This window comes from Lissotriton vulgaris, chromosome 1_1 (genome assembly GCF_964263255.1).
Source record: "Lissotriton vulgaris chromosome 1_1, aLisVul1.2, whole genome shotgun sequence".
NCBI classification, from domain to species: domain Eukaryota; kingdom Metazoa; phylum Chordata; class Amphibia; order Caudata; family Salamandridae; genus Lissotriton; species Lissotriton vulgaris.
This window is the reverse complement of record NC_141685.1, coordinates 281,887,602-281,897,416: the sequence shown is the minus strand read 5'-3', so window position 1 is coordinate 281,897,416 and position 9,815 is coordinate 281,887,602. Positions and strand designations below refer to the sequence as shown.

Sequence of the window (9,815 nt, the reverse complement as noted above, 5' to 3'; positions counted from 1 at the left end):
GTGCATGTACGCCAGAGTGGTGTTTGGTTTGTTGATGACAGATCTCAAGCAGGGCGTGGTCGTAGTACTTATATTTGCATATTTTCTGTGCAATGCCATCAACTTCTTTTCTTTTTTTTTTTGTCTTAAATTGTCAATTTTAACTTCTGTTAGTACTCTCAGATCTTTCACTCCTTCCCATTTTAATCAAAGTGAATATATAAATTATGACCATAATAAAAGTAGGTGTTACTTAGTCCTACGGCGTGAAATTACAACTTTACGTGTTAAGAATATAGCTCTTTACTATTTCTCTAGAAGGTTCCTCTTAAAGAGGAGCCACCTATTCATGATTAATGAAAGATCTGGATAAAAACCTTTGTTCTTATCTAAACAGAAATGGATTGCTGAATACTCATATCGCATTTATTAAATGTTAATATATTCTTTTGCATAAGAAGCGGGGTCTACATTGAAATTTGTTTTGTAGATATTGCTAACTATGTAAATGAATGGGAGATGTTGCCAGTTGGTTTTGTAAACACAAACGAAAACAGCCAGTCTCGTCCTTGTTTAACGAAATTGCACAATTTGACCTTATTTTGAAAGCCTGGATTTTTTTTAGTCCATGTAACCTCCATTCTAGGTTTGTTGCTCAATAGAATGCTTTGTGAGAAGTTGTCTCTCCAGGCATAAATAAATGATTACAACAAGCTTAAAGTTAAACAAAACAGACTTGTAGAGTGTAAAGTAGTGGGCCCTGGGCCCACTCGTTGAAGAAACAGTGACACTAGTGACATGGGTACTTACCTAACTGACCACAAGTTAGACCACCTGGTACTTTTTAGGTTCCACCTGCACAGCTGTGCTTGTGAAATCTATTGTTTATAATATAACCTTAAAAAGGGCCTTTCATCCCTAGCCTCTCTTTCCTGGCTTCTGTGCTTGCCACTTACTTTTCCTCCAATCTATTGGTTTTATCATGTTTCCTGCATTTACAAAGGCTTGTTCCTTGTCTGCTTCTCTTATCAGTTTCCGTGGCCAACATTCTTTTAACATCTGCTTTGGTGCCACTCTTTTTTCAGAAATTGACCCTCTTTTCTGCTTTTTCGTCTTGGAACATATATATAGCATCTGGAGAAAGTGATTTGCCCAGAATCATAGGATGTTGCGCTGCTGAGACGCAAACAGGGATCACCAGCTCTCGAGTCAGCAGCTCTGGCCACTGCACCACATCCTCTCCACTCCCGTGTTACTTGTCAGGGAGGTCCTTCATTTGTCCCTAGCGATGAGTGATGAAATCAGCATTAAATTCATCACAAAGTCCAAACAGATGCATTACCAATGATTGTATTGACAGGGTCACCTGACTGGTGACGCCTGTGTTGTATGTGTGTGTTTGAAGACAATTCTGCTAGAGAGGGGCAGATAAATGACATGTCCAGCAGAACATCTGTCAGAAATTGGATTAATGGTGCATTCTACAACACTTGTTTCATTATATATTGAAATGTCTGTGTCTACTGAGGGTCAAGACACTCAGGGGCATATTTACAAGCTCCTGTTTGCTGCCGGAAATTCACTTTTGGTGATGGTCCGGCGGCGCACACTGCAGGGCCATATCTACAAGGCCATGTAAAGACACCCTACGTGGATTTTATCATGGCCTAGTAGATATGGACTGAGGCAACGCAGCTAAAGTTGCTGTGTTGCTTCACCCTGCAATAAGGAGGCGTGCCATGAGCATTACGGTGGGTGTTCCCACGTAACACCCATTGCATTGACTTACAAGAATTAATAAACCTGGGAATACGTCAAAAGGCTACACCTTCTAGGGGAGGTGTAAGTGAGACGCAAAGAGGAGAAATACCTTAATTTCTTCTCGCTTTTCCTTTTCCTATGTGTGCTGCATTCTGCAGCACACATAGAGGAAAAACGCCTCTCGTAATTGTTTTTGTGCAGGAAGGTGCCTCTTCCTGCACAAAAACAATCATCCCTGCAATGCAGGCACCCTTGCACCATGGTGCAAGGGTGCTTGCGTTAGCTCATGGCAGCCCATTGTGCGGCAGCGCGGGGAAAAGGACAGGAATGCACTTATCTCATAGATTACTGATTTTGCTGGTCCCTTTCTTTTGACTCAGGGCAGCGCATTAAGATTTTTTGCGGCGCTGCCCTAAGCGCCAAAACCTCATAAATGAGGCCGTTAATTTGAAGAGCTTGGCCACATTTTATAGCTCATTGTCTAAAGTTCCCCTCAAAATTCTCCTCACCAACTGCCTTGCGTCTCGCGCCTCCACTAAAACATTAAGCGGTATATTTACATGGAAAGAAATTGAGAGCGGCGTTAGCATTCTTGGTTTAATGCCACACTCCGCCACTTTTGGAAACGCACGACCAAGGTATTTACAACAATACTCTGCAGCCCTGTGTTTCCGCCTGCCCTGCCACAAATTACAGCTGCCGAGCCCCAACGCAGGCACCCTTGGACATAGTGCAAAGGCGACTGCGATGGGGGAATGATTGCTCATGTGCAGAAAGGGATACCTTTCTGCACATAAACAATCATGCATGGCGTTTTGTTGTTTTTATATGTGCTGCATAATGCAGCACACATAGAAACATCAAAAAAGAAGTGATATTAAGCATTTCTGCTCATTACTCCATGTAAAGACCAGGTGCCAGACTTGCAAGTACTAGCGCATCTCTGCATATTAGCAGAGATGTGCCAGTTACATTGCATGACAGAAAAACTAACCATGCGCCACCATGGATGCGCCGCATTTACAATGCTGTGCACCGTGGCGCAAGGATAGACAGATGTGTGATGCATCCTTTGTCGGAAAGGCAATGCATTGTTGGAGTCAAGTCGTAAGCACAACACAACTCCAGCAATGGTCAGGAAAGCCTATTCCCATCATGCTGCGTCACTCCTTACACTTGCTTCAAGCAGGCGCAACGTTTTGACGCAGTGGCGTCTTAAAAGTGACTCAGTGAAATTTTGTAGATTTTACTGTGTCACTTTTACGAGGCTTCATTGCGACGGAACGCCCACCCGGCACACATTACACCTTGGCGCATGTACGCCAGAGTGGTGTTTGGTTTGTTGATGACAGATCTCAAGAAGGGCGTGGTCATAGTACTTATATTTGCATATTTTCTGTGCAATGCCATCAACTTCTTTTTTTTTTTTTCTTTGTTAAATTGTCAATTTTTACTTCTGTTAGTACTCTCAGATCTTTCACTCCTTCCCATTTTTATCAAAGTGAATATATAAATTTTGACCATAATAAAAGTAGGTGTTACTTAGTCCTACGACGTGAAATTACAACTTTACATGTTAAGAAAATAGGGGCGTATTACCGAGGTGTACGTTGCAAAACGCACAATGCACATCTCCGTATCGCCGGATTTCATCTCCTAATTATCGCGCAATTGTCAATGCGCATCAGTCAGGTGATTAGAAATCCGGTGATAGTTGGCGCTATGGCACAATAGCGCATGAAAACAAACGTTGTTTTCATGCCCTAATGTGGGCCTTGATAATATGGGGGGGTGGATTCAGCTTTATGATCCGCACCCCCATGTTAACAATGCCTAACGCCTGGTCGGAGCAGGCGTTGGGAGACCTGCGATAAATAAGTTTATCTCAGGTTATTGTCTCCCATCGCCTGCCTTGGCAATAGGGTGTTCCCACCTCCAACCACATTTTACATGTGGTTGGACGTGGGAACGCCCACTTTGCATGTCATTAGCGATGTTTATCGCCGACATGCATAGTGGGCTCGGCCCAGGCTTTAAAGTGCCCTTGGTAATAGGGCTCTAGCTGTATCGCCGCTTTCTCGGCACAATTCGCTGAGAAAGTGGCGATACTAGCCCTTGGTAATATGCCCCATAGCTCTTTACTATTTGTTTAGAAGGTTCCCCTTAAAGAGGAGCCACCTATTCATGGTTAATGAAAGATCTGGATAAAAGCTTTTGTTCTTATCTAAACTGAAATGGATTGCCGAATAGTCATATCGCATTAATTAAATGTTAATATATTCTTTTCATTAAGAAGTGGGGTATACATTGAAATTTGTTTTGTAGATATTGCTAACTATGTTAATATATGGGAGCTGTTGACAGTTGATTTTGTAAACACAAACGAAAACAGCCAGTCTCGTCCTTGTTTGCCGAAATTGCACAATTTTACCTTATTTTGAAAGCCTGGATTTTTTTTAGTCCATGTAACTTCCATTCTAGATTTGCTGCTCAATAGAATGCTATGTGAGAAAATGTCTCTCCAGGCATATATAAATGATTACAACAAGCTTAAAGTTAAACAAAACAGACTTGTAGAGTGTAAAGTAGTGGGCCCTGGGCCCACTCGTTGAAGAAACAGTGACACTAGTGACATGGGTACTTACCTAACTGACCACAAGTTAGAGCACCTGGTACGTTTTAGGTTCCACCTGCACAGCTGTGCTTGTGAAATCTATTGTTTATATTATAACCTTAAAAAGGGCCTTTCATCCCTAGCCTTTCTTTCCTGGCTTCTGTGCTTGCCACTTACTTTTCCTCCAATCTATTGGTTTTATCATGTTTCCTGCATTTACAAAGGCTTGTTCCTTGTCTGCTTCTCTTATCAGTTTCCGTGGCCAAAATACTTTTAACATCTGCTTTGGTGCCACTCTTTTTTTTAGAAAGTCACCCTCTTTTCTGCTTTTTCATCTTGGAACATATATGTAGCATCTGGAGAAAGTGATTTGCCCAGAATCATAGGCTGTTGCGCTGCCGAGACGCAAACAGGGATCACCAGCTCTCGAGTCAGCAGCTCTTGCCACTGCTCCACACCCTCTCCACTCCCGTGTTACTTGTCAGGCAGGTCCTTCCTTTGTCTCTAGCGATGAGTGATGAAAACAGCATTAAATTCATCACACAGTCCAAACAGATGCATTACCAATGCTTGTACTGACAGGGTCATCTGACTGGTGACGCCTGTGTTGTATGTGTGTGTTTGAAGACAATTCTGCTGGAGAGGGGCAGATAAATGACATGTCCAGCAGAACATCTGTCAGAAATTGGATTAATGGTGCATTCTACAACACTTTTTTCATTATATATTGAAATGTCTGTGTCTACTGAGGGTCAAGACACTCAGGGGCATATTTACAAGCTCCTGTCTGCTGCCGGAAATTCACTTTCGGTGACGTTCCGGCAGCGCACACTGCAGGGCCATATCTACAAGGCCATGTAAAGCCACCCTATGTGGATTTTATCATGGCCTTGTAGATATGGACTGAGGCAACGCAGCTAAAGTTGCTGTGTTGCTTCACCCTGCAATAAGAAGGCGTGCCATGGGCATTATGGTGGGTGTTCCCACCTAACCCCCATGGTATTGACTTACGAGAATTAAGAAACCTGGGAATACGTCAAAAGGCTACACCTCCTAGGGGAGGTGTAAGTGAGGCGCAAAGAGGAGAAATACCTTAATTTCTTCTCGCTTTTCCTTTTCTATGTGTGCTGCATTCTGCAGCACACATAGAGGAAAAACGCCTCTCGTAATTGTTTTTGTGCAGGAAGGTGTCTCTTCCTGCACAAAAACAATCATCCCTGCAATGCAGGCACCCTTGCACCATGGTGCAAGGGTGCTTGCGTTAGCACATGGCAGCCCATTGTGCAGCAGCGCAGGGAAAAGGACAGGAATGCACGTATCTCATAGATTACTGATTCTGCTGGCCTTTTCTTTTGACTCAGGGCAACGCATTAAGATTTTTTGCAGCGCTGCCCTGAGCGCCAAAACCTCATAAATTAGGCTGTTAATTTGAAGAGCTTGGCCACATTTTATAGCTCACTTGCAGCCCGTCCCGACGTTGTCCGGGTATGAATTGCTGCCGGCCAGTAGTATATTGTTTCGTAGGATTTCATTTTGATAGCATTTCTTATCTGTGACAAGCCTGTGAAACGCTCCGATTCACAGTGCACTGCTGATGCACTTAAGAGTGCGCGTTCAGTAGTGTGTGAACTCGAGTTTCCCTACTTTATTTTTCTTGCAATATTATATAGCGCAAACTCGACAACATGGCATGAGCACAATTTACATTACAGAAGAACACATTGATTTGTGGTAGGCACGGGGAGACAAAGCGATTTGCCTGGAATCACAGGATGTTGAGCTGATGCTGAGATTTTAACGTAGCTCCCCATCTCTAAAGTTCGCAATTCTAGAACTTGTGGTGGGAAGTGTGTCTAAAAGTGTATGTCGGTGCTGGGCATTAATGAGAGAGACCTGTGCATTTTTCCAATTGGTGGTGAAAACATATGAGTATGTTGCTGGAGATGTGGGCCGCCGTGCCACCAATGTACTTACGGGGGAGGGTAAACACCCATTATTCCGCAAATTTCTTTCCGCATACCATCACTCTGCATACTTTAATTACGAAAGTACCATGACTCAGCAATGCCATTATAACGCATGGCATTACATTTTATATGCTTTTACCACGCATACATTTACAACGAAATTCGTTGTAAATACATGAATGGTAAAAGCATGTTTTAAAAAAATATTTGGATAAGGCAAGTATGGGTATGGGGGTATATGTTTTGGGGTACTGAGGTATATGTTTTGGGGTGTTTGGGTATTTTAATGGTTCAGATAAAGTTTTGGGTTATGGGGTACAGGGGTATTTTTAGGGTTTAGGGCTAGGTTTGGGTTTTGGGGTTATGGGGTATTTTTAGGGTTCAGGGGTAGGTTTGGGTTTTGGGGTACAGGGGTATTTTAAGGGTTCAGGGCTAGGTTTGGGTTTTGGGGTACAGGGGTATTTTTAGGGTTCAGGGCTAGGTTTGGGTTTTGGGATACAGGGGTATTTTAGGGTTCTGGGCTAGGTTTGGGTTTTGGGGTACAGGGGTATTTTTAGGGTTCAGGGGTAGGTTTGGGTTTTGGGGTACAGGGGTATTTTAAGGGTTATGGGCTAGGTTTGGGTTTTGGGGTACAGGGGTATTTTAGGGTTCAGGGGTAGGTTTGGGTTTTGGGGTACAGGGGTATTTTTAGGGTTCAGGGGTATGTTTGGGTTTTGAGGTACAGGGGTATTTATAGGGTTCAGGGCTAGGTTTTGGTTTTGGGATACAGGGGTATTTTTAGGGTTTAGGGATAGGTTTGGGTTTTGGGGTGCAGGGTAGATTTATAGGGTTAAGATGGGGAGTGTTTAATGGTGTTGGGGTATTTTATAGAGTAAGGGTGGGTTATGATTATGGGGTGCAGGGGTATTTAAAGTAGGGGTGGGCGGAATTGGCGGAACTTGGTATAATAAATCCGCAATATTTCGTTCCGTCAGATTTCCAATTATTAAAACAGAAACCTCATATATTCAAGGTAAAATAACAAGTATTTCTACATGCTAAAATGCATATAGTCATTTCACAAAAGTGAAATTAGCTTCCAGCAAGCAGTGAGAGAAGTGATGATTTTGAGATCAAGCCCCTGCAAACCATTATGGGACGAGATTAGCAGTGGGAAGTGAATATTATAGTATCCAAATAATTCTACAAAGAGCTGCAGTTCACCTCGTTCTCCCCAGTTGTCCCCAAGAGGCAAATGCAATAGCATTTAAAATATTATACATCAAGCTGAAGTTCACCTAATGGTCCCTAGATGTCCCTGATGAGGCAAATGCAATAGCATTTAAAATATTACACATCAAGCTGCAGTTCACCTCATGTCCCTAGATGTCCCTGATGATGCAAATGCAATAGCATTTAAAATATTATATATCAAGCTGCAGTTCACCTCGCCGTCCCTAGATGTCCCTGATGAGGCAAATGCAATACCTTTTAAAATATTATACATCAAGCTGCAGTTCACCTCGTCGTCCCAAGATGTCCCTGATGAGTAAAATTCAAAAACATTGAAACCCTTTCATGAATGCAAAAAATTATGCTAAGCTTATCCCATAATGCTTTGCAGGGCCTTTTAGTTGTATTTTTGCCCATAACTGCGCTTGGGGTGGGTCTAAGAGAATGGGACCACCACTGAATTACTATTTAAAGGGAGCAGGAATGTATAGAACCTGGGAAGAAAAAACAACAATCGTGACGGAATGCCCCCCCCTCCCTGCGATTGTCACGCCCCCAGCACACACCCACAGCACAATACAGACACGCCCACAAGGGACTACTTTGCTGGCACAGTTCTTTTACATTTTAAATGTATATGGTGGGCGTCTGCATAGCCTATGTCCTTCTGCTGCAACTGCCCTTTCCAACGCTGTATTGGGTGTTGTGATTGGTGCTGTGGTTCCCGAGTTTACCTGGCCAAAAGGTGCAAGTTCTCTCTTTATAATAGTAGTATAGATTGTCTAAAGTTCCCCTCATAATTCTCCTCTCCCCCTGCCTTGCATCTCCCGCCTCCACTAAAACATTAAGCGGTATATTTACATGGATAGAAATTGAGAGCGGCGTTAGCATTCTTGGTTTAATGCCACACTCCGCCACTTTTGGAAACGCACAACCAAGGCATTTACAACAATACTCTGCAGCTTTGTGTTTCCGCCTGCCCTGCCACAAATTACAGCTGCCTAGCCCCAACACAGGCACCTTGGACATAGTGCAAAGGTGACTGCGATGGGGGAATGATTGCTTATGTGCAGAAAGGGATACCTTTCTGCAATCATGCATGGCGTATTGTTGTTTTTATATGTGCTGCATAATGCAGCACACATAGAAACATCAAAAACAAGGTGATATACAACATTTCTGCCATTACTCCATGTGAAGACCAGGGGCCAGACTTGCAAGTACTGGCGCATCTCTGCATGTTAGCAGAGATGCGCCAGTTACTTTGCGTGACAGAAAAACTAACCTTGCGCCACCATGGATGCGCCGCATTTACAATGCGGTGCACCGTGGCGCAAGGATAGACAGATGTGTGAAGCATCCTTTGTCGGAAAGGCAATGCATTGTTGGAGTCAAGTCGTAAGCACGACACAACTCCAGCAATGGTCAGGAATGCCTATTCCCATCATGCTGCGTCACTCATTACACCTGCTTCAAGCAGGCGCAACGTTGTGACGCAGTGGCGTCATAAAAGTGACTCTGTGAAATTTTGTAGATTTGACTGTGTCACTTTTACGAGGCTTTCTTGCGACGGAACGCCCACCCGGCATACATTACACCTTGGCACATGTACGCCAGAGTGGTGTTTGGTTTGTTGAGGCACAGATCTCAAGCAGGGCGTGGTCGTAGTACTTATATTTGCATATTTTCTGTGCAATGCCATCGACTTCTTTTCTTCATTTTTCTGTGTTAAATTGTCAATTTTAACTTCTGTTAGTACTCTCAGATCTTTCACTCCTTCCCGGATGCATAGGAACAACGCAGCACTGCAACGGTGCCATTGAGAGACGCAGGGCTGGCTCCTGGGTGTCTTGTGCATTATTGAACTGTGAAAACTTTCTGCTAAGCCCGGCGAGGTGCCCTGGGGTACAGAGTATCTGCAGGTTCGCTGTGTTGCGGAGGTAACCTGGTGGCACTCCTCGGACTGGTCTGTAAGTGCACTCAGATTGTTGGGCCCGTCTGGCTGACTACAATGGGCAAGTCAGAGCCTAAGCAAGTGAAGCTGACCTTCGAAAATAAGAGGTCGACGCGTAATGCAGACGGCTCGGCTAAACAGAGTGACCAACGTGGCGTCCCATGTCAAGACGACGACGCAGAAGATGATACCAGGACTATACTCCTGGAACTGTGCGCAGGGATGAAATCCATGGACAGCCAAATTGGTGCCTTAGCAACGGGATTAGATATTGTCAAAAAGAAATTTGACAAGCACGAACACCGTTTAGATGTCCTTGAAAACCGAG

The 9,815-nt window shown here is 43.8% G+C and overlaps 1 pseudogene; it reads left to right on the top strand.

The window, feature by feature from the left end:
* Positions 1–268: 268 nt before the first annotated feature.
* Positions 269–323, top strand: LOC147747051 (U7 small nuclear RNA; annotated as a pseudogene).
* The last annotated feature ends 9,492 nt before the right edge of the window (positions 324–9,815 follow it).